The sequence below is a fragment of the Nuphar pumila genome, chromosome 6 (genome assembly GCF_984573655.1).
Source record: "Nuphar pumila chromosome 6, dmNupPumi1.hap1.1, whole genome shotgun sequence".
NCBI classification, from domain to species: Eukaryota; Viridiplantae; Streptophyta; class Magnoliopsida; order Nymphaeales; family Nymphaeaceae; genus Nuphar; species Nuphar pumila.
In genome coordinates, this window is record NC_143254.1 from 86,781,242 (window position 1) to 86,801,688 (window position 20,447).

Here is a 20,447-nt window from a genome sequence, read left to right on the forward strand (position 1 = left end):
AGTCCTACACCCTTCCGTGGATTTGGGAAGGAACACAATTGGACGAAAAAATCTATTTTTTGGGAACTACCGTATTGGCCGACCCTATTGATACGACATAATTTGGATGTGATGCATGTAGAGAAAAATGTGTTTGATAATGTGTTCAATACAGTAATGAATATTAAAGGAAAAACGAAGGATAATCCGAAGGCCCGTATGGATTTAAAATTAATATGTAAAAGACCAGAATTGGAACTCAAAGAGTATAATGGCAAAGTACTGAAACCAAAGGCGAAGTACGTGCTCGGACCTGATCAAATAAAACATGTATGTCAATGGTTGAGACAACTGAGATTTCCAGATGGATATGTCTCTAACATTGCTCGGGCTGTGAAGATTGACGATGGACAGTTATATGGGTTGTACCCATTTGAAAGGTATATGTTTTTTTATATTTGTCTCTTTAATGACAGATATTTAAAATTTGAAATGTATATTCTTGTCAGATGCATGTTCGACCTAAAAAAAAAGGTTCGTAATAAAGCAAGAGTAGAAGGCTCTATTTGTGAGGCGTACACTTTAGAAGAGATTTCAAATTTCTCATCTATGTACTTCGAACCTCATATTTCAACACGTTACACATGCCCGCCCCGTAACGATGATGGAGAACAAGTAACTGTAGCTGACAAGCTGTCGATATTTCAACGACTTGGGCATGCATTTGGTAGTTGCCGATCAAGGCTATTGACAGATCGAGAGCAAGATGCAGCACACATCTATATTCTTTTTAATTGTTCAGCGATCGACCCATACATCGAGTAAGTATATGTATATGCAACTCAATTATAAATCCTTTTATGTTCTATATGTGGATACATGGCTCGGTAATATAAGTATTTGTGGTTTGCAGACGATTTGATCTGGAGTTGCAAAGCAAAGTTTCACATCTCACTAATGCAGAAGTACAAAAAGAACGTGAAACTAAGTTTGTGGAGTGGTTGAAACAGTTGGTAAAGAAGCTAACATAAATTTTGTACTTATAAACAACACTAAGTTACTTAATTGATCGTGATCACAATAATTGTTTATGTCTGTGCGTAGGTTCGCCATGGTGATGTTAAAGATCAGGAGAGATTACTGGGATGAAATGTGCGATATGTGGGCGGGAGATGCATTTAAAAATCGCTCTGCGAAGGCTTCACAAAATCGATCGAAGATGCCCGAAGCCCATCTACACACAGGTGGATCTAAGACATTTGGGAGCCACCTAAAGAAAATGGTAACTCATCAATATATAATATTAATTTTATAAGTATAGTTGCAAATTTGTGTACTAAATCTTTTGTCATTTAACTTCGCAGGAAGCAGAAAAAGGAGGCAGTGTACCATATAAGGATGTGTTTGTAGAAACACATAAACGGAAGACCACGGGAGTCTTCGTATCAGCGAAGGCGAGAACGACAACGGTATGTATTAATTCTATTAATAATCATTGCAATATATATGCAAGTCATCATAATGTTATCATTAATTATTAATGAATACTTTAAACATTATTTTGTAGGAGGCATATGAGCAACAAATGGTAGAGCGATATGGTGAAGACGCTACTCAGCATCCATCATTTGATCCTACAGCATGGGTGACTGCAGCAGGTGAACCCAAAAAAGGTCGCGTGTTCGGGTTTGGGAGTAATATGAACACTTCACCAGTTATTGGTTCTTCCAGTTACGGCTCACCAACTTCTTGCGCCGACATAAGCTCCAAGCAGCCGACTATTCTTTCCGGTGATGATGTACGCGAGATCATTAATGAATCACTGAATAACTACTTCCAATACACCGTCGCCCCCTTTCTCCGAAATGAGATCAAGGCCGCTGTTCAGGATAGGGGATCTTCGATTCCAGGTCCCTCTCAGGTATAATCACATATATAGTTTTTTTGACTATCTTAAAGCACATCTGAGCATGGTAGAATCACATATAGAGTTTTTCTAGATGCCTTAGAACACATATAAACATGCTATAATCACATATTCAATTTTTTTACTGCCTTAGCACACATATGAGCATGATAGAATCACATATATATATATTTAACTTTTTGTCTGTCTTAGAGCACATATGAGCATGATAGAATCACATATAAAGTTTTTTTGATTGCATTAGAACACATAAGCATGCTATAATCACATATTCAGTTTTTTTACTGCCTAAGAACACATATGAGCATATTATAATCACATATTCTGTTTTTTGACTGCCTTAGCACACATATGAACATGCTATAATAACATATAGAGTTTTTTAACTGCCTTAGAACACATATGAACATGTTATATATCATTTATGATAGAATCACATATAAAATTTTTGGCTTTGCCTGCCTTAGAGCACATATGAGCATGCTATATTCACATATTCAATTTTTTTACTGCCGTAGCACACATACGAGCATGATCGAATCACATATATAGTTTTTTGCTTGCCTTAAAGCACATCTGAGCATGGTAGAATCACATATAGAGTTTTTTTATATGCCTTAGAACACATATGAACATGCTATAATCACATATTCAATTTTTTGACTGCCTTATCACACATATGAGCATGATAGAATCACATATAAAGTTTTTTTATTGCCTTAGATCACACATGAGCACATGATAGAATCACATATAGTGTGTAATTTATTTCATTATATTTTGTTTATCAATACTGACTGTTCTTTTCTTGTGTAGGCTGCTAGCGATAATCAGGGTAGTGGAGCTGAAGGGACAGATAAAGACAATGAACAAGAAGACGCACAAAATCTTGGCGATGATTAGAGGACTGTGTTGAAGAAGTTCTATTTTTTTTATTTTTCCTAATTGTAATTGTTGAATTGTAAATAATTAAACTTTTTAGTTTTAAGGTGGAACGATTAATTATTATAGATACTTGTTATATGAATTTTTTTGTGTGGTTTGTTTTTTATTTACAGGAAATATAAATTGTACAGTTCTCCGTAATTAATTTTTAAATAAATTTTTTTTTGATTTTTTTTCGTTTTTGCGACGGATTAGCGACGGATGATTCCGTCGCTATTCATATTAATCTAGCGACGGCTTAGCGACGGAATTAAATCCGTCGCCACGCCGTGGTCGCCGTTTAGTACCGGCGGATTGGCGACGGAATATAGCGCTCGTTATTCCGTCGCAATTAGCGACGGACTTGGCGACGGAATAATTCTGTCGCCAGTTAGCGTCGAAATATTCGCGACGTAAGCATACTGTCGCCGCGTTGTCGCTAATCCGTCGTTAACATGGTTAGCGACGGATTAGCGACGGATTAGCGACGAAAGGTGGTCGTCGCTAATCTACTGCTCTGTTGTAGTGTAAATTGTGAATGAATTAAATGTGTTAAGCTTCCTTTTGTTCATCCTCGTTCTGATTACTTCTTATGATTATAATTCTTCTCCCTCTATTTTCTATTGCACTCTGATTACAAGCTTTTGCAACCAGCAAGCGAACGATAAGTTGGCTTGCAGCAGTGAGGAATGATCATCGTACCATGCTGACCTATTGAAAGAAATATGCTCATGACAAGTGATACCAGAGTCCGCTCTCGTGCTAAGGAAAGGACTTAGGAGTCGGTGTCGACAGACGTATCGACATGCTACGATTTGTGAGCAAGACATCGTGACGTCCTATAAAAACTTGCGTAACACAAAAAACAATACAGTTACCAAAGCTGAGAAGATGGGTTCACCTCGGAGCCAAGAGTAGATAGCTGCAATTGTCAATAAGTTGGTGGAAGATATGACTTCACACGAAGAAGTGATTTCACGTGTAATTGAATCATTCGGTGAACTGAATGATGTGGTGGCAATCCTGTAAGAGTAGGTGATCTTACTGGTGAAACAGGTCACTTCATTGACGACAATAGTAGCCGACTTGCATATTGAAGTAAGAGAGTTTCAGTTAAAGAACTACACATTACAACGGACAGTGACCCTAAATGAGGGAATGGTGAGAGGTCATCAAGGATTGATGTGCCAAGACTAGTAAAGTTCAATTGTTCTCGCGACAGCAAGGCCATTGAGAATTTCTTGTTTCAAGTAGAAGACTACTTGGATATTCAGAACGTGACACTTGAAGATCTCAGGATCAAGGTTGTAGCAACCCTATTGGATAAAGATGATATTGCTTGGTGGAGGCGGAAGCGCAGTGGCATGGAGAGAGGTCAATGTGTGATAGACACTTTTGATGACTTCAAAATAAAACTATGCAACTACTTCATGTCGAGGAATGCGCAAAGACAAACTTACAAGATGGTGACAGATCTTAAACATACGGGTTCATTGCAAGAATATGTCAGAACATTTTAGAAGTTTATGCTTGAAGTGCCTAACATACCAGATGAGGACAAGCACAACTGATTCATTATGGGACTTTAGCCATGGGCACAGTCTGAAGTGAAAATGAGCAACCTCAGTACTTTGGAAGATGCTTACATAACGACCGAGCGCTTAGCTGACACTCAGTGCAATCCCTTCACCCCATCAACCAAGGTCGAGAAGAAGCCTAACTACGAAGGTAAGAAGGATGAACAACGCGACAAGAAAGGTGAGGCATCGACTTCCCACCAATTTGATAAGAAACAGAACTTCATGAAGTATAACAACATCAACAAGAGAGCAGTTGTTACTTGTAGGTTCTGTGGGGATAGACATATCGCAAGGCAATGTCCAAAATGACTCGTGAGGGATGACGGGCAAGCCAATATCACTACAAGAAAAACGTAGATTAGCGACGAACGCTATCCGTCTCTAATTCATCGCTAAACAGTTTAGCACCGGATTGGTGATGGATTAACGGTGGATAGCGGCCATCACATAATCCTAGTCGCTAATTAACAATAGAACTTATCTGTCACTAATTTGTGATAGATTAGCGACAGACATGATCCGTCGCGAGTATGTCGCTATTTTAAATTAGCGACAGATAATATCTGTCACGAGTCCATCGCTATTTTAAACTAGCGACGAATATTATCCATCGCTAAATTTTAAAAAGAAAATTTAAAAAAAAAATTGCTCCCTGTCGGGCGCTATTCCGGCAGCAATAGGCCGGACTTATACCGCACCACACATGCGTTGCACTCGAGCGGCCTGGCTCGCCACTGTGGGGTCTTTTGCACAGAACTGACATGCTCTCTAGTGCACTCTCTAGCATGCTCTCTGGTGCACTCTCAGGTGCGCTCTTCGACATGCTCTTCGGTGAACTCTCTGGCATGCTCTGAACCAACACGCTCTCTGGTTCTGCACAACATAGTGGCTGGTAAGCCAGGAGCTCGTCCTCCTCCATGACACCATCCGCGCCAACATCGCCTACGGCAAGCACGACTCCATCTTTGAAGACAAGATTGTAGCCGTCGTGGAGGTGGAAAACGCTCATCGGTTGATCTTGGCGCTCCCACGGGGCTACGACACCCGCGTGGGCGAGCACGACGCCCATCTCTCCGGCGGGCAAAAGCAGAGGATTGCCATCATCAAGGATCCCAAGATCATCCTCCTCGACGAGACCACCTCCACGCTCGACGCAGAGTCGGAGCGCGTAGTCCAAGGGGCACTGGACAGAGTGATGGTGAGCAAGTCGACTGTCGCCATCGCCCACCGTCTCTCCACGATCAGGAGCGCCGACGTGATCATCGTGGTGAAGAACAGAGTGATTGCTGAGGAGAGTAGCCATGAGATGCTCGAAAAAGAAAACTACTTTTCAGACCTGAGAGGTCGGGCTGGCCTGGTCCTCCAGCTCTAGCGGGTGACTCTGACTCCTCTTCTTTCTCGCGTTCCTCTTCCACAAAGTCGTCATCGTTTGAGAAGTCATCGGTTTAAATTTTGAATGGAGAGAAGGAAAATTTCGCGCCTTAGATGGAACAGTTTAAATCAAAAATTAGAGACGGAATTAGCAAGGAAATTTTTCCCTTTCTAATCCGTCCCTAATTAGCGACGGATTAGTGAGGGAAAAATTCCCTCGCTAATTCATCACTAATTAGTGATAGATTAGCTACGGAATAATTTTGTCACTAAGTAGCATTTTTCTTGTAGTGTTTGGCTACGGAAAAATGTTATTGCTAATTTGTCGCTCATTAGCGACGGAATTACGAGAGAGATATTTTTGTCGCTAATTTTACAAATATTTTGAATGTTAGTGATGAATAATTTTCTCTCGCTAATCCATCGCACATTTGCGATGGAAAAAAACGATCGCAAATGTCTGTCGTTAATCCACATTTTTCTTGTAGTGTATGGCATAGGCAAAATGCTGTGATACTGAGACCATGCGACCAAGGATGGGGGCCATGCGATTGATTAACACAGCTAGAAGTTGCGCAGTTAAAAATATGTAGGTCAGCAAAGAACTCATATATCTAAAAATCATTACGAATAGAAAGTCTACTTCAGCAATGGTAGACTCTGGGCCACACACAATTTTGTCTCGAAGAAAGAGGTGGAGCAGTTGGGCTTGAAGTCCGGGCCAAAGTAGAGGATCATCAAAACGGTGAACTCTGAGGCCAAGCCCATCTTTGGTGAAGCAAGGAATGTGGCTATCCAAATTGAGAGTTGGGCTGGCAAAGCCAACTTCTCTATGGTGCCTCTAGACGATTTTAAGATGATTTTGGGTATAGAGTTTCTGCGCAGCCATAATGTGATGATGTTGTCAAAGTTTAACTCATTGACGATTATACGGACAAACCAGTCACACACAGTTCAATGCCTTATTCAGAAAGGCAAGACTTCAGTATTGTCGATAATGCAATTGAAGAAGGGTGTCAAGCATGGGAAACAAACATTCTTAATTGTTATATGCGTAGAAGAAGGGAAGGTGCGAGCAGCAGTGCCGCTGACCCTAACCCCACTGTTGGCAAAGTTTTGGAGGGTGTTGCTTCTGAAATTGCCCAAGCGTCTACCACCAAGATGCGAGGTCGATCATGAGATTGAGTTGACCCCAGAAGCGAAGCCTCATACAATGGTTTCGTACCATATGGAGCCATCTGAGTTGAAAGAGCTGCGTAGGCAGTTGGATGAGATGTTAGATGCAGGCATCGTTCGTCCATCGAATGTCACATTTGGTACATCAGTCCTATTTTACATGAAACATGATGGCTCCAAGAGATTGTATGTAGATTACCATGCGCTAAACAAAGTTACGGTAAAGAAAAAATACTTGTTGCCACTAACAGCGGACTTGTTTAATCAGTTGGGCAGTGCCCGAGTCTTTTCAAAGCTAGACTTGATATCGGGTTACTGGCAGGTGAGGATTGCAGATAGCGATAAGCAAAAAATAACTTGTGTCACCTGCTATGGTGCTTACGAATTCTTAGTAATGTCATTCAGGTTGACGAATGCTCCAGCCACGTTCACGACCCTAATGAATCATATTTTCTACCCTTACTTAGACAAGTTCATGGTAGTCTACTTGGATGACACCATGATCTATAGCAACAACATGGAAGAACATGTCGAGTACTTGAAAACAGTGTTTCAGATGCTAAAGGTGAATGACCTCTGTGTTAAATGAGAGAAGTGTCTCTTCAGTCACGAGGAGATCAACTTCCTCGACCATGTTGTGGGGCGTAGTGTGTTGCATATGGATGGGCAAAAGATAAAAAACCATCCATGAATGGGTTCCGTCAAGCAAAGTCTCAGAGTTATGATCATTCATTGGTTTGGTAAATTACTATCGGTGATTCATTGAAGGTTACTCCCTCATTGTTGTGCCCCTCACTGACTTGTTAAAGAAGAATCGAGTATGGCTCTACACAAGGGCATGCCAAGATGCCTTCGATGGCTTGAAGAAAGCTTTAGTGAGGGAGCCAGTGTTGTGACTACCTTATCACTCGAGACCCTTTGAGGTCCACATAGACGCCTATGACTTTGTCATCGGCGGAGTTATTATGCAGGATGGTCATCCGATCACATATGAGAGTCGTAAGCTAAAAGATGCAAAGAGGTGTTACACGGTGTATAAACGTGAGATAACAGTCATCGTGTATTGCCTCAGGACTTGGTGGCACTACCTTATGGGTGCTCAGTTCGTCTTCAAGATGGACAATGTTGCCACGAACTATTTTCAGACACAGAAGAAGCTGACGCCTAAACAAGCTCGATGACAGATGTTCTTGGCTGAGTTTGACTTTATCTTAGAGTACAAGGTTAGAAAGATCAATGTTGTTGTGGACGCCTTGAATCGTAGGGCTAAACTGACTATTGCGTGTGCGGAGCCTTTTGAAGTGTATTTGGAGGGTGCTTTGCTGAGCCGCATCTGCAAAGATACGCAGCAGGATTCGACGATGCAACACCTTGTTTCTGTGATGCAGGCAGGGAAGACTTGGTGATTTTTGCTACAGGACTACCTCTTCGTGCCACTGTGGGGAAGCTTCCACCGAGAATTGCTTAAGGAGTGCCATGATACATTATGGACCGGCCATTCTGATTAGGAGCAGACCTTAGCACTCCTTAAGCGTGGCTACTATTGGCCACATATGAGAGACGACGTGGAGGGGTATGTGCGAACGTGCCTCATCTACCAGCAAGACAAGGAAATCAACTAGAAGACAGTCGGTCTCCTTGAACCTATATTGATTCTAGAATATCCTTGGAAAAGCATCTTCATAGACTTCATTGTTAATCTGCCGAAGGTAGATGGCACCAGCTTCATCATTATGGTGGTTGATCATTTATCAAAGTATGTCACCTTCATCACAGCTTTTAAGGAGTGTCCTGCAAAGAAGACTGCAGAGTTGTTTGTAAAGCATATGGTGAAGCACTGGGGCATACCAAAGAGAATTATGAGTGATTGTGATGCTCAGTTCATGGATAAGTTCTAACGTAAAGTATTTTGGCTACTTGGCTCTGATTTATTGTTTTCAACATGCTTCCATCTGCAGACTGATGGGCAAACAGAGCACATCAATGAGATACTTGAGCAATACCTTATGCACTTTGATAGTGTCAATCAAAAATATTGGGTGAAGCTCCTTTATGTGGCACAATTTTGTTATAATATACAGAAGAGCGAGTCTTCAGGTCACAACCCGTTTGAAATAGCCACGGGGCAGCAGCTGCTGAACCCGCACACTAATGTCGCGCAAGAAAAGAGAAGGACATCCTTTGTCTATCAGTTTGTTCAAGACTGGCACGAGCAGATGAGTTAGCGAAGACATTCCTATACAAGGTAACAAAAAGAATAAAGAAGTGAATGAAGAAGCATCGTCGGTCCGCTGGGGACCAAGTGTTGGTGAAGATTTATCATGGTCGCACAGGCATCTTCCGCGGGCGACAACGCGAACTGATTATAAAGTATGAATGACCATTCACCATCACAAAAAGGTGGGCAAACTGGCGTACAAGATGGAGTTACCCCCAGATTTCAAGGTACACCTAGTGTTCCACGTGTGCAACCTCAAACAGTTCCATATAGATGACGGAGATCTAGAACATAGTGTGCCATAATGTGCTCCCATCATATAGAGGGCCCTGGCAACACAACGGGTCGAGAAGCACCTCAGTCAGATCATTCGTCACAAGGTCAACTACTTGGGCGAAGTGAAGAAATACCTAGTACAGTGGGAGAAAACAGCGGAACCTACGTGGGAGCCAACTTTTTGGATGAACAACCGCTACTCAGTTGAAGTCATGGCTTACCATAAAACAGATGACGCCGAGGACGGTGCATGATTTAAAGAGGGGAGCATGTTTCCTTTTGACTTACAATGTAAAGTTGTGTCTAGAGTTTGTTTTGCTTTCGTTGAGTCTCATGTAAGTTGCTCAGTTCAGGTTAATCAATACCCCGAAGGGGCAGCCTGTATATTTGAACTGTAAGAGGCCTACGGGCTAAATTGTAAATGAATTAAATGCGTTGAGCTTTTTTTTGTTCACCCTCATTGTGATTGTTTTTTGTGATTGTAATTCTTCTCCCTTCATTCTCTCTTGCACTCTGATTACAAGCTTTCGCAATTGGCAAGCGAACAATAAGTTGGCTTACGGTGGTGAGGAAGGACCATCGTGTCGCGCTGGCCTATTGAAGGAAATGGGCACGTGACACTGGGATTGGGCAGACCCAAAACAAGGTGAGTTGCTCCTTCTAAGCAAGTAGATCCCCCGTTGGTTAAATGCTATCTTCTTACTCCTTCACTAATCAAAAAAAGAAGATTTTCCATGGCTTCTAAAGATTTAGGGGGTGTTTGTGCCACGGGCGAGAGCTCCACGGTGGAACTCTCTTTTGCAGATGAGTCCTACCCTGAAAAGGGTGATCCAACGTTGATTCTGGGGCTCCTTTTCTGCGAGGAAAGGGAGCCCTGTGTTTGTGTTGTCGTTATAGGCTTCGAAGAAACACATTAAAAATTGAAACACAATAAAAGTTGTGTGTTTCCGCAGAAAGCCCTAGTTTTATGCAGCATGCAAACTAGCCCTTAGTATACAACTAATAGCCCGTTGCGGCTAAGGGGTTAAAGTAGTTGGAAGCATACCAACAGTCAGGGTTTGATTCCCGCAGGCGCTATCCTCTTGCATGAGCTAAAGCCCAGCATAGGCCCTGTGGGGTGAGGGTCCTAGCCACGGCGACTAAGTCGCTGTACCCAGGGCTGTGATTTCCCCATGCAAAACCGAGGGTTTCTGCACAAATGCATGGTATTCCATATGTTTCATGGGGGCCATCATGGTGATTCAAATGGGGGAACTGCCTTCCGCATGGAAGGTGGCCCCCAAAATCAATGACGCTACCCCTCTTTCCATGGTAACGTTTTCGGTGGGGGTGGGGTCGGACTCGCCTTCCACGCATTGGGTCCTCTTCTACCCAATGCACACGCACCTTAAGTTTTTTTTGGATGACAAGGAACCCTTCACCGAGAACCAAGTCACTGAATGGGCCCACGCACTGGGTCCCGTTTCGTGTATTAATTGTTAACTATGAGTGAGAGAGAGAGAGAGAGCAGCAGCATGTCATATGAAAATTTTTACAAAATTTTTAGATTAAAAAAAAATTATGTCATTCTACATTTGGAACAATTGGAAATACTCTACCATTTTCTTTTCCACTGCATTTTTTCCATCTTTTCTCCCACTTTAAAAAATGCTAGGAAATCTTGACTCAGCTAACTTAGCTTAATTTCTACAAAACCACCAAAGCTCAAAAGTTTTAATATATTAGAATTTCTTAAAATACTAGTTGCATCTTGGGAACTTAGTCGCCAAAAGTATAACAATTTTGGAAAATCCATAATTGGGTAATTAAAGTCATAACTTGCTCAATGTTGATTAGACCATTGACCCAATCAACCTTTAATGAAAACATGTACATTTGAAACATTTATATGTTGTCACAGGGACACAACACATGGACACGCCACTTGACATCGTGTAACACATGCAAGTATAAGTAATAGTTAATTTCTAGTAGTTTTACTTATATTTAAAATAACATATATTTTTTACATATTAAAATACTAAAACAACTTAATCAATTAAATAATTAAAATTTATGTATCTTTGTATCCTATTAAAAAAAAAAAAAACATGAATTCATGTATCGTACTCGTATGCAATCTTGTTTCGTCTCCTTGTCATCCTCACATAGTTATATGCTTATAGAGTTATTAATTTCATGGAATGCTCCAAATAGCTAGGGCTGGGAAACAAGCCGAGCCCCTCCTGACTTAGCTCATGTTCGGCTCTTAAAGCGCTTGTTCAAACTCGAAAAATAGGTTAAGCAAGCTAAATATGAAAATAGGTACTCGGCTCGGCTTCATGACTCGTAAAGGATTGTTATATGGTAAAAAATATATATTTTACATGTAATTTTACATATACTTTTTTGCAAACCTATTTCTTGTCGCTCTAAAAATAATTTTTTTTTATATAACCAAGCTAGCTCGAACTCACCTCTTTTTAACTCGGGCTCATTGTTAGCTCGAACTTGGCTTGTTTCACTACAAAAATCAACAAAGCTTGAACACTTCAAGTCGTCTCATTCAGTTTGTTTACCAGCCCTAACTCTAAATGCCACAGTCGTCCAAATTTTCTTGATTGTACATTTTTTTTCCCAAACATGATCATGGAAAACTGGAATTTCTGTATTTCCTGAACTTTCTAGGCAGTGAGCCATTGGAAAGAGTTGGAACACAAACATAACTAGGTTGGGCCATTGTTGATCCGTTATGAGTCTTCTCTCCATGGTACAAGTCTTATCATGGGAAGGGTGATGGTGGGGCCCGAAGTCCAAAGAAACTAAAAAAAGGTGTTTGTGAAGCTTTTTGAGAGGGTGTGGGGACACTGTGCACGGAAGCACGCCTACAACAGTAACACCATCGCCCTGTTGCTCTAAAGGCCAACAAAAAATATTTTAAAAATAATTTAATATTGCTTTCTTTTTTAATAAAATATATATATATTAATACTTTTTACACTCTCAGTACATATATATTACGATTCCCTGCTTGAAAAGGGCTGCTCATCCCCATGAAACTCATGAACATGGATGACACAACTCCCTATGCAATAAAATACAGATGACCAATTTATTGGAATTTATTTTTTTTATTTCATTAATTGGTATAACTTTACGAATTGTGCAGCGGGTACCGTTTTAAAAATGGATAAAACAAAAGTACAGAATATTAATTTTTATGAAAGCGCCTCTTTTAAAAAAAATCCTTTTTTTTTTTTTAGTTTTTTTAAAATCCCCACAGTTATATGCAGCAGCATTAAATGTATAAAGCAATTGAAAAAGTTAGGTCTCCAACTCCCCCAATATCTCGCCGACGCCCCGCCGTACGTTGTAGACAACCGAGGCGGTATTTTACGAACCCGACACTGGACAGGACCACTCGGTTTAGTCAGAGCTGAGCCTTGTGGAACAAGTGGGTTCATGGCCCTGGATTCTTACTGGATCTGGTTTCGTATAGGGTCCGAGTGGTAGCTAGGTGTAGATGTCTACGAGGCCAAGACTTGACGATTCAGGATCATGGATCTGATATTTTTTTTTTCTACACTGGTATATTTGATATTTTTTTCAAATAAAAATTAGATTTTCTAAATTATTGTGAGATCTTTCCTTGCCAATATTTTCTCGAGAACGATATTCATGATTACCGCGCAAACATTCACATGTCTATCAAGGATCCTCGTCGACAAGTTGAGCCCATTTGACCGAGTACTATGGCTTTCGAAACCGAGCCAAGTTGAAGCCTATGCTGTCTGGCTGCCATTCTTTGAAGTAGACTCGGGATATCATCACACACCGAGTCATACAAAAATTGAGACGAGTTTCCATTCTCCCTGACTTTATTCCCAAGTTGGTGAATTTAAATGGTGGGAAAGTGTTCCTTTCTACTTTTCCTATGAAAGCAACAGGTTACCAATTCACCCTTATTATCCTAGTACCCTCTACCTGGTAAATAAGAATCAAAGATGGTTATTTTAATAAGATCATATGATTCAACGTACCATGGTAATTTCGGCCTTCAATTTCCTTGGACCAACATGAACACAAGGTAAGAGGATATGCTTAATAAGAGCTAAAAGGGTCCCACAAGGTGCTTTTGGCCATTACCTTGTGTCACAATCACACTGAAAAATAAATAATATATGTGTGAAAAAAAAAACCTCCTTCACGCAGATGGTACTCACAGTATAGTTGTTATAATTTAACAAGTGGATGAAAAAAAAAATGAGGATCCAAGTCAAAAATGTATCAAAATTAGGATGCAACCAAAAACTCAAAACTCTTACAAACAAGTATCAAGGGTTTAAGAACACCCATGGGTCCCACTTCATTCAAAATGAAATAGAAAGAAATCAAAAGGTTTGGGGGCCATCACTTCATTCCTTTGAATGCCTTAAGGACAAACCCTTGCCCATTTTCCTCACCCAATAAATGGGGGTAGCATTCACTGAACATCACACAAAATGGTCCAAGGGAAACCAACACATCAAAGTGTTTAATACAAACTACAAAGTGTTCAAGTGGGACCCATCAAAACCAACCTTGCATGTGCCATCATTCATTGCCTTTTCTCCCACCACCTTTTCTTTTCCTTTTGTTTTGTCATCTTCTAAATGAGGGATAGGAAGCTTGGTGCATGGTACCAAAATATGTTTTGTGGGTAAAGTTATGTACTTTGAGATGGAAGCTCTCATAAAAGCAGCTTTGGTGGCTTTTGAAATATAGGGAATGATGGTGATTTGCTTGTCCCTTTGTATGAAAACTAAAAAAAAAAAAAGAATGGGAGAAAGGTGAGGCTTTTGGTATGACATCCTTTCAAACCACCTTTGATCCACTAATTAACTTTTCCTATGAAATCCATTTTTTCAAGATTGAAACCAAACCCCACCAACTTTAACACCCCATTCCCATGTGGGTAGAGGGGTGTGAAACTTTCCTAGAAAAAAAAAATATAAAAAAACTTTTACACGCCACATCCCTCATGGGAAGGTGTTCAGGGTTAACTTACACTGAATATCATTCTTGGTGATCACAATACCCTGATGAGAAACTTTGAAATGATTGTTGGGGAATTTGGCTTCTGTCTAAAGGTGGATATGAATTATGAGATAGCTAAAAAAGTTCTGTTTAGTTTTTATTTGTGATTGAAAAATATTATTGAAGCTCGATTAACTACTATTAAGTTAATTGAGCTTAATTCTGTCTACCTGCTAAGGATGCAAATGGGTTCGATCCAGGATGAAGGTTTTGCAATTTTTGGCTGTTCCTCATGGGATTTCAATCCGAATCTCTATGTATTTAGTTGTTTCGAATCCGACCCGTTTGCATACCCGCCTGTTTTGAGATGGACATCTTGAATTTTCAAACTTGGGGTATGTTTCATTTGTAGGGTCATTTGAGGGAAAAAAAAATTGGAGGGACAGCTTGGTAGTTTAGATGGCAACTACCCTATAAATGTGGCATTTTATCATAAGAAAAATGCAAGAATCATGTGATGTGTAAAAGACGCCTTTTCCTTCAGCTTTTGGCGTTGCTATTATTCCCTTGCCCCTTTGGAAGCATCCACTGACTGACTGACTGACTGACTCTCTCTCTCTCTCTCTCTCTCTCTCTCTACTTTTTCTGAGCCGACACTCTCTACCTCAGGCCTTTCTGCCTTTTAGCTTTCTTTTGAAATATCACTTTTTTTTTTTTTTAGCCTTTTATGGTTTGCAATTTCCTACCTTTTTCACAATTTTTATTTGTTTTCAGTTTTGGCTTAGTTCTACTTCTCCCTCCAATGCAATTCTTTTTCGAATGTTTGGAAACGACAGCTTACCAAAATCAATCTGTGGTCATTACTTTTCCCTTAGTTTTAAATGCCAAAAGTGGACCCAGTTGAGTGAATATACATAGAGAGCCAGAGAGAGAAAAGGTCGTGTGAATTAGGACAGACATAGGCCTACTGCCTACATATGCTATGTAATGGATCAAATCGGACTGAAAGCACGCAAACGAGCAAAAACTGTTACTAAGAGCGGTTAGTGCACGTCACCATGTGTTGGGGCGTTTCAAGTTCAAAACCCAATGGTAATGGTATTGTTGTGTAACTGGTGGGGGTCTGCCTAACCCCAACCCCAGCTTGCATATATATATATATATATATATATATATATATATATATATATATATATATATATATATATATATATATATATAAAGAGCACATTTGAATCGCGGTACAAACCAGCGTGGGGGACAAAGCTGTCCCGTGCACAGTGTGTACTGTGTTTGATAACCCTGAACAACGTGTGCCACACTGCAGTGTTATTCGGCGGGATGTGCCCAGGAGCGGAGACATGGTGGGTAGGGTGGGCACGTGTCCACCCTGACCCAGAAAAAAAGCTCAAACGATAATCGGTCAGGGTGGGCAGTGCCCACCCTGGGTCAGAGCTTAGGTGGGTAGTGCACATCCAGACCCAGACTGCAGGTGGGCACCACTCGTGCTCGACCCAAATGGATCAAGGCATAGTTGGCAAACTCGTCTGAGTCAAACTGTTGACTAGGTGACTCGGTCCAAGCAAACATCCTAGCGATTTCTGATCTGAAGTAAAACTGCAAGTTGCCAAAAACCAGTGAAAGCTCGAAATAAACATCCTAGCGATTTCTGATCTGAAGTAAAACTCTTTCGAGTTGTAAGTTTTTGAAGACTCATCAGAGTTTTGCATGTTTTCTTATTTTGTTTTTTAATATTTTATATGTATTTTTTATTTGCAAATTTTATTAATAAAATATACAAAAAAAATCATAGTCATCCACATTGACTCGCTGAGTCTTGCCGAGTCATGAGTCGGATACAAACTATTTTTTGCCGAGTCACCCGGTGGACCAACTACGAGTTAAGGTGACCCCGAACCGAGTGTAGCGAGTACATACCCACCTCTCTCTATATATATATTCCTTTGTGAGCCAAGCCATGAGCAACTCATTTAGCTTAAAAGAATTGAGCCCAAACACAAGGTGTTCGGCTCGGCTCAGTTTGGGAGAGCTCGTATAGGGAAAAAAATACATAAGTTTTATGTATAATATATAAAAACAATGCACAACATATATATAAAAAGAGAAAGATAAACAAAAAATTTATACATAAAATATTAATTAAGTGTAATATAAAAAATATATATTAAGAATAATACATACAAATATACATTTCATCCACAAATAACATGAAATGTTTTTACACAAGCCAGCTCGTCTCGTTTAGCAACAAACTGAGCTCAAGCTTGGCTAGGCTAAATATGAACATGAGCCGAACCATGAGCTCAATCCATTGGTAAATGAGTTGAGCCTGAACATGCCTTGTTTGGTTCATTCAGCTCGTTTACCAGCCCTACATGCAATGAATGTTTGATTTTAGTTAGAATATTAGGGTTTTTGTTTTTTAATAAACATAAATCCATGAAATTTTCAGAGATTAGGGTAATTGGTTAGCATTTTTTCAAATGATGCAAATGTTTATTTACAAATTTTTGTGTTATTTTTTTTATATATATCATTAAGAAAGATTCTATTAATGAATGCTTGATTTTGGTATTACTTATTAAACCCCTAAATCTTTGATTTTTCATAGAATTTAAGTTTTTATTTGGTTTCTTAAATGCCATGAATATTTAATTAAGGATTTTATTTTTTTTATTTCAATCAACATTAAACATGATTTATTGAACACATGCTTGATTTTGGTTAAAATTTTAGGGGTTCTATGTTTCTTTTGCGATTAACATATCTATGAATCATGTTACAATTCAGAGTTTTGATTTTTTTTTTTTTTTTGCTGTGCATTTGTGCCCACCCTAATTTAGATTCCTAACTCGGACCAATATCACGCGTCTGTCCACGTAGCATTTGTGCCGCGATGCCAACGCACCCTAAAAGTCATTTTTCTTACTTTTTTTGCAGTTCAACTTTCAGCATCTGTGTGTGTGTGTGACCAAGTTAATGAACCCCAACTCTTCAGCAACCAATAGAAACATCATGGTACGTAGAAGCAGCAGTATCCTTGCTTATCTGCCAATTCATGTCCGATCAGCAAAATTTAGATATGAAATGAGCTGAATTGGCTTTTTTTAAAAGTAATTTTCAAAAAGGATTTAAAATATTTGTAATATTAGGTAATGAATCTGCCGATTCAGACCAATTCGCACCGATACTGACAACATTAGTTTAAATCATAATGGTGGTTTCTCTCTGTTATTAGGGAAAAAAACCTATAACTATTGTAACTCATCATCTACGGCCTTACAAAAAAATTCACCACCATAATATCAAAGTGCAACTGGAAAGCTTATGGTACCAATTTTTTCAATCGGATACAAAACTTTATGACAAGACCAGAAGAAAATAATGCAATAATTGACAGCTGAAGGAATTTAATTGGTCTTTTTTTTTGCATCAGTAAAGATTTTCTTGCCATGCAGCAGACACCAACTGGCCAACAGCAATAAGTACGTAGCGAGCAGGTGCCTTTGATCATTTTCTTGGACAGGGTTCGAGCGCACAGTTGCATGATCTGACCATAAGAAGCGTTCCACCAAAAAAAAGATTCTCGCTGGTGCAGCTTTGTACATCAACCAGTAATGATAAACTCTCATAATAATAGAATTTATTTTACCACAAAAACATATGGACTTCACTATTCCTACATTTTTTCCACCTCAGATCAGGTGCAATGTGATTGCACATGCTTGGTATGCTACCTCACCTGATTACACACCGTATGCTGTTGAGCCCCCCACAGCAGATAAGCTGTATCACAAAGATGGAGGATGATCAGGCGCAGCAGCACACTAAAAGGGTGCAACCACATTGCAGCTGATCCTCCTCCTCAATGCTAGGGTTTGTAAGTGTAAAGATAACAGCCTTGCTGTAACGCACGCCAAACGAATCACGATATTTTAACGTGGTTCGATCTTGAATACCAAGATCTACATCCACGTCTCTCTCTCTCTCTCTCTCTCTCTCTCTCTCTCTCTCTCTCTCTCTATTTATTGATGTGAGATGAGAGGGCCAGCGTTTTATTTCTATGCAAGGGCTACACGATTTGGAGGAGAACCCTCCTGAATTTGGATATACATCCAGAGTCCAGAAGAGTCTGGATATCATTAGGATGTTCATAAGAATGGGATTCAGCTGGGATATCCTTCTGGAGAGTGTTCATCTTGACCACCTTACCCGATGCACATTTGGTAGGTGCCTTTTCTAAAACCGTGTGGAGAGTTTCTTAGGGAGGCTTCGCATGAGGCATGTGGGCCCACTGAATCTCAACGTGATCTGATCTGGTGCGAAGCAGGTTATATGTCCCCCCCCCCGAAGAGGGCAGTTAGCTACATCTTGTGTTTGGGGGTCCCAATGAGCGCCACGTATAAGATCCTGTGCCGCTAGTATCCCCATGTGTGTCTGCATCACTTAGCATCGGAATCTGGTGTCATTGCAAAGACTTAGGTACCCTTTACCGCCATTCTCTTTCTGGAACGGACAAAAATGCCCTTCATCTAGAAAACTAAATCGTCGGTTCGTGAAAAGGACAAAACTGCCCTCCATCTAGAAAAGTGAAACAACGCATTATGAATGCGCCAAATTTTTCAGCAAAGTTTGCGTAGGTAGGAAGGTTTATCTCTAGGATTTAAAAAGTCTAAACAATATGTTTTCACCCTAAGCAGAAAAGTCCACCAGAGCATCCTTTGACTTCATCTGTTCTCGTTGAAGCATCCTTTGCCTTCTTTTGTTGCTGCCAGAGCATCCTTTGCTTTCTTCTGCTACCGCCAGAGCATCCTTTTTCGCCTTATGCGCAGTGGCAGCATCATTGCCACCATATGTTGCGTCTACCTTCTGGGTGTTTCTTACTTTACAGTTGGATTACCCAAACTCATATCATTTTAGTGAGTTTCATGTAAGGTTTCGTTATGCAATCAAAACGATTTGTAAATCTGAATGCTAAATCTTACAACTGGGTGGTCGTCTCTATGCTAAATAACACCTAGTATCATACGAAAAGAAATGAAGTTGTATATATCCACCTTGTGGGCATCAAAAAACTGTTAGCACGATTGGTTCTTACGAAGGCCAAACCTTTCAATGATATATACTTATGAAGCTTGTGATTTATACAACAATTTGTAAGTTTGAATCTGCAACGATTTATAAATTTAAAGCAATAGTGATGTGTATTTATGAAGATACCTCGATTTGTACTTAAGTTTGCTAAATCTTACAACGATGTTTACTTATGAAGCCAAATATTGTGACGATTTGTAATAATGGTGATCGTTTAACAAATGGGATAATTTGTATTATTATATACTTTGGGAGGCGGTTGTAACATATAATGATGCAGTTAAATTAATGTGTTGTGCGGGTTAGCAATGTCTGCAGCTCATCAGAGAAGAAATACCGCGTCATTCTATGGGTTGTGTATTAGAAAAGTGATTCGTCAATCACATCTATCTGAGCATTTTGAAAGGTACCAAAATATACTGAAGATTGAGAATGATAAAGACAGAGAGAAAGCATTGAAATTGTATTATGCAGAGGATTATCCCTCAAATACTAAGGCTGAAGACCAAAAGAAGAATAATGAAGAACTAAAGATGAAGCAGAAGAAAAAGGGTGACGAAGAGAAAGAAAAGCAAAGGAAGAAGGAGGAGGAGAATGAAAAGCAAAGGTAAAGGAAGAAGGCAGGGGAGAGGGAAAGGCAAAAAAAAAATAAGGAGGAGGAGAGGAAAAGGCAATTAAAGAATAAAGAGGAGGAATTTGAGAGAGAAAGGCAAAAGATATTGATGGAGCATATAGCTATGCAAAAGAGGGTAAAGCAAATGAAGGAGGCGGAGGAGAGGAAAAGGCAAAAAAGTAATAAGGAGGAGGAGAGGGAAAGGCAATTGAACAATGAAGAGGAGGGGGTTAAGAGGGAAATGCAAAAGATGCTGATGGAGCATATAGCTAT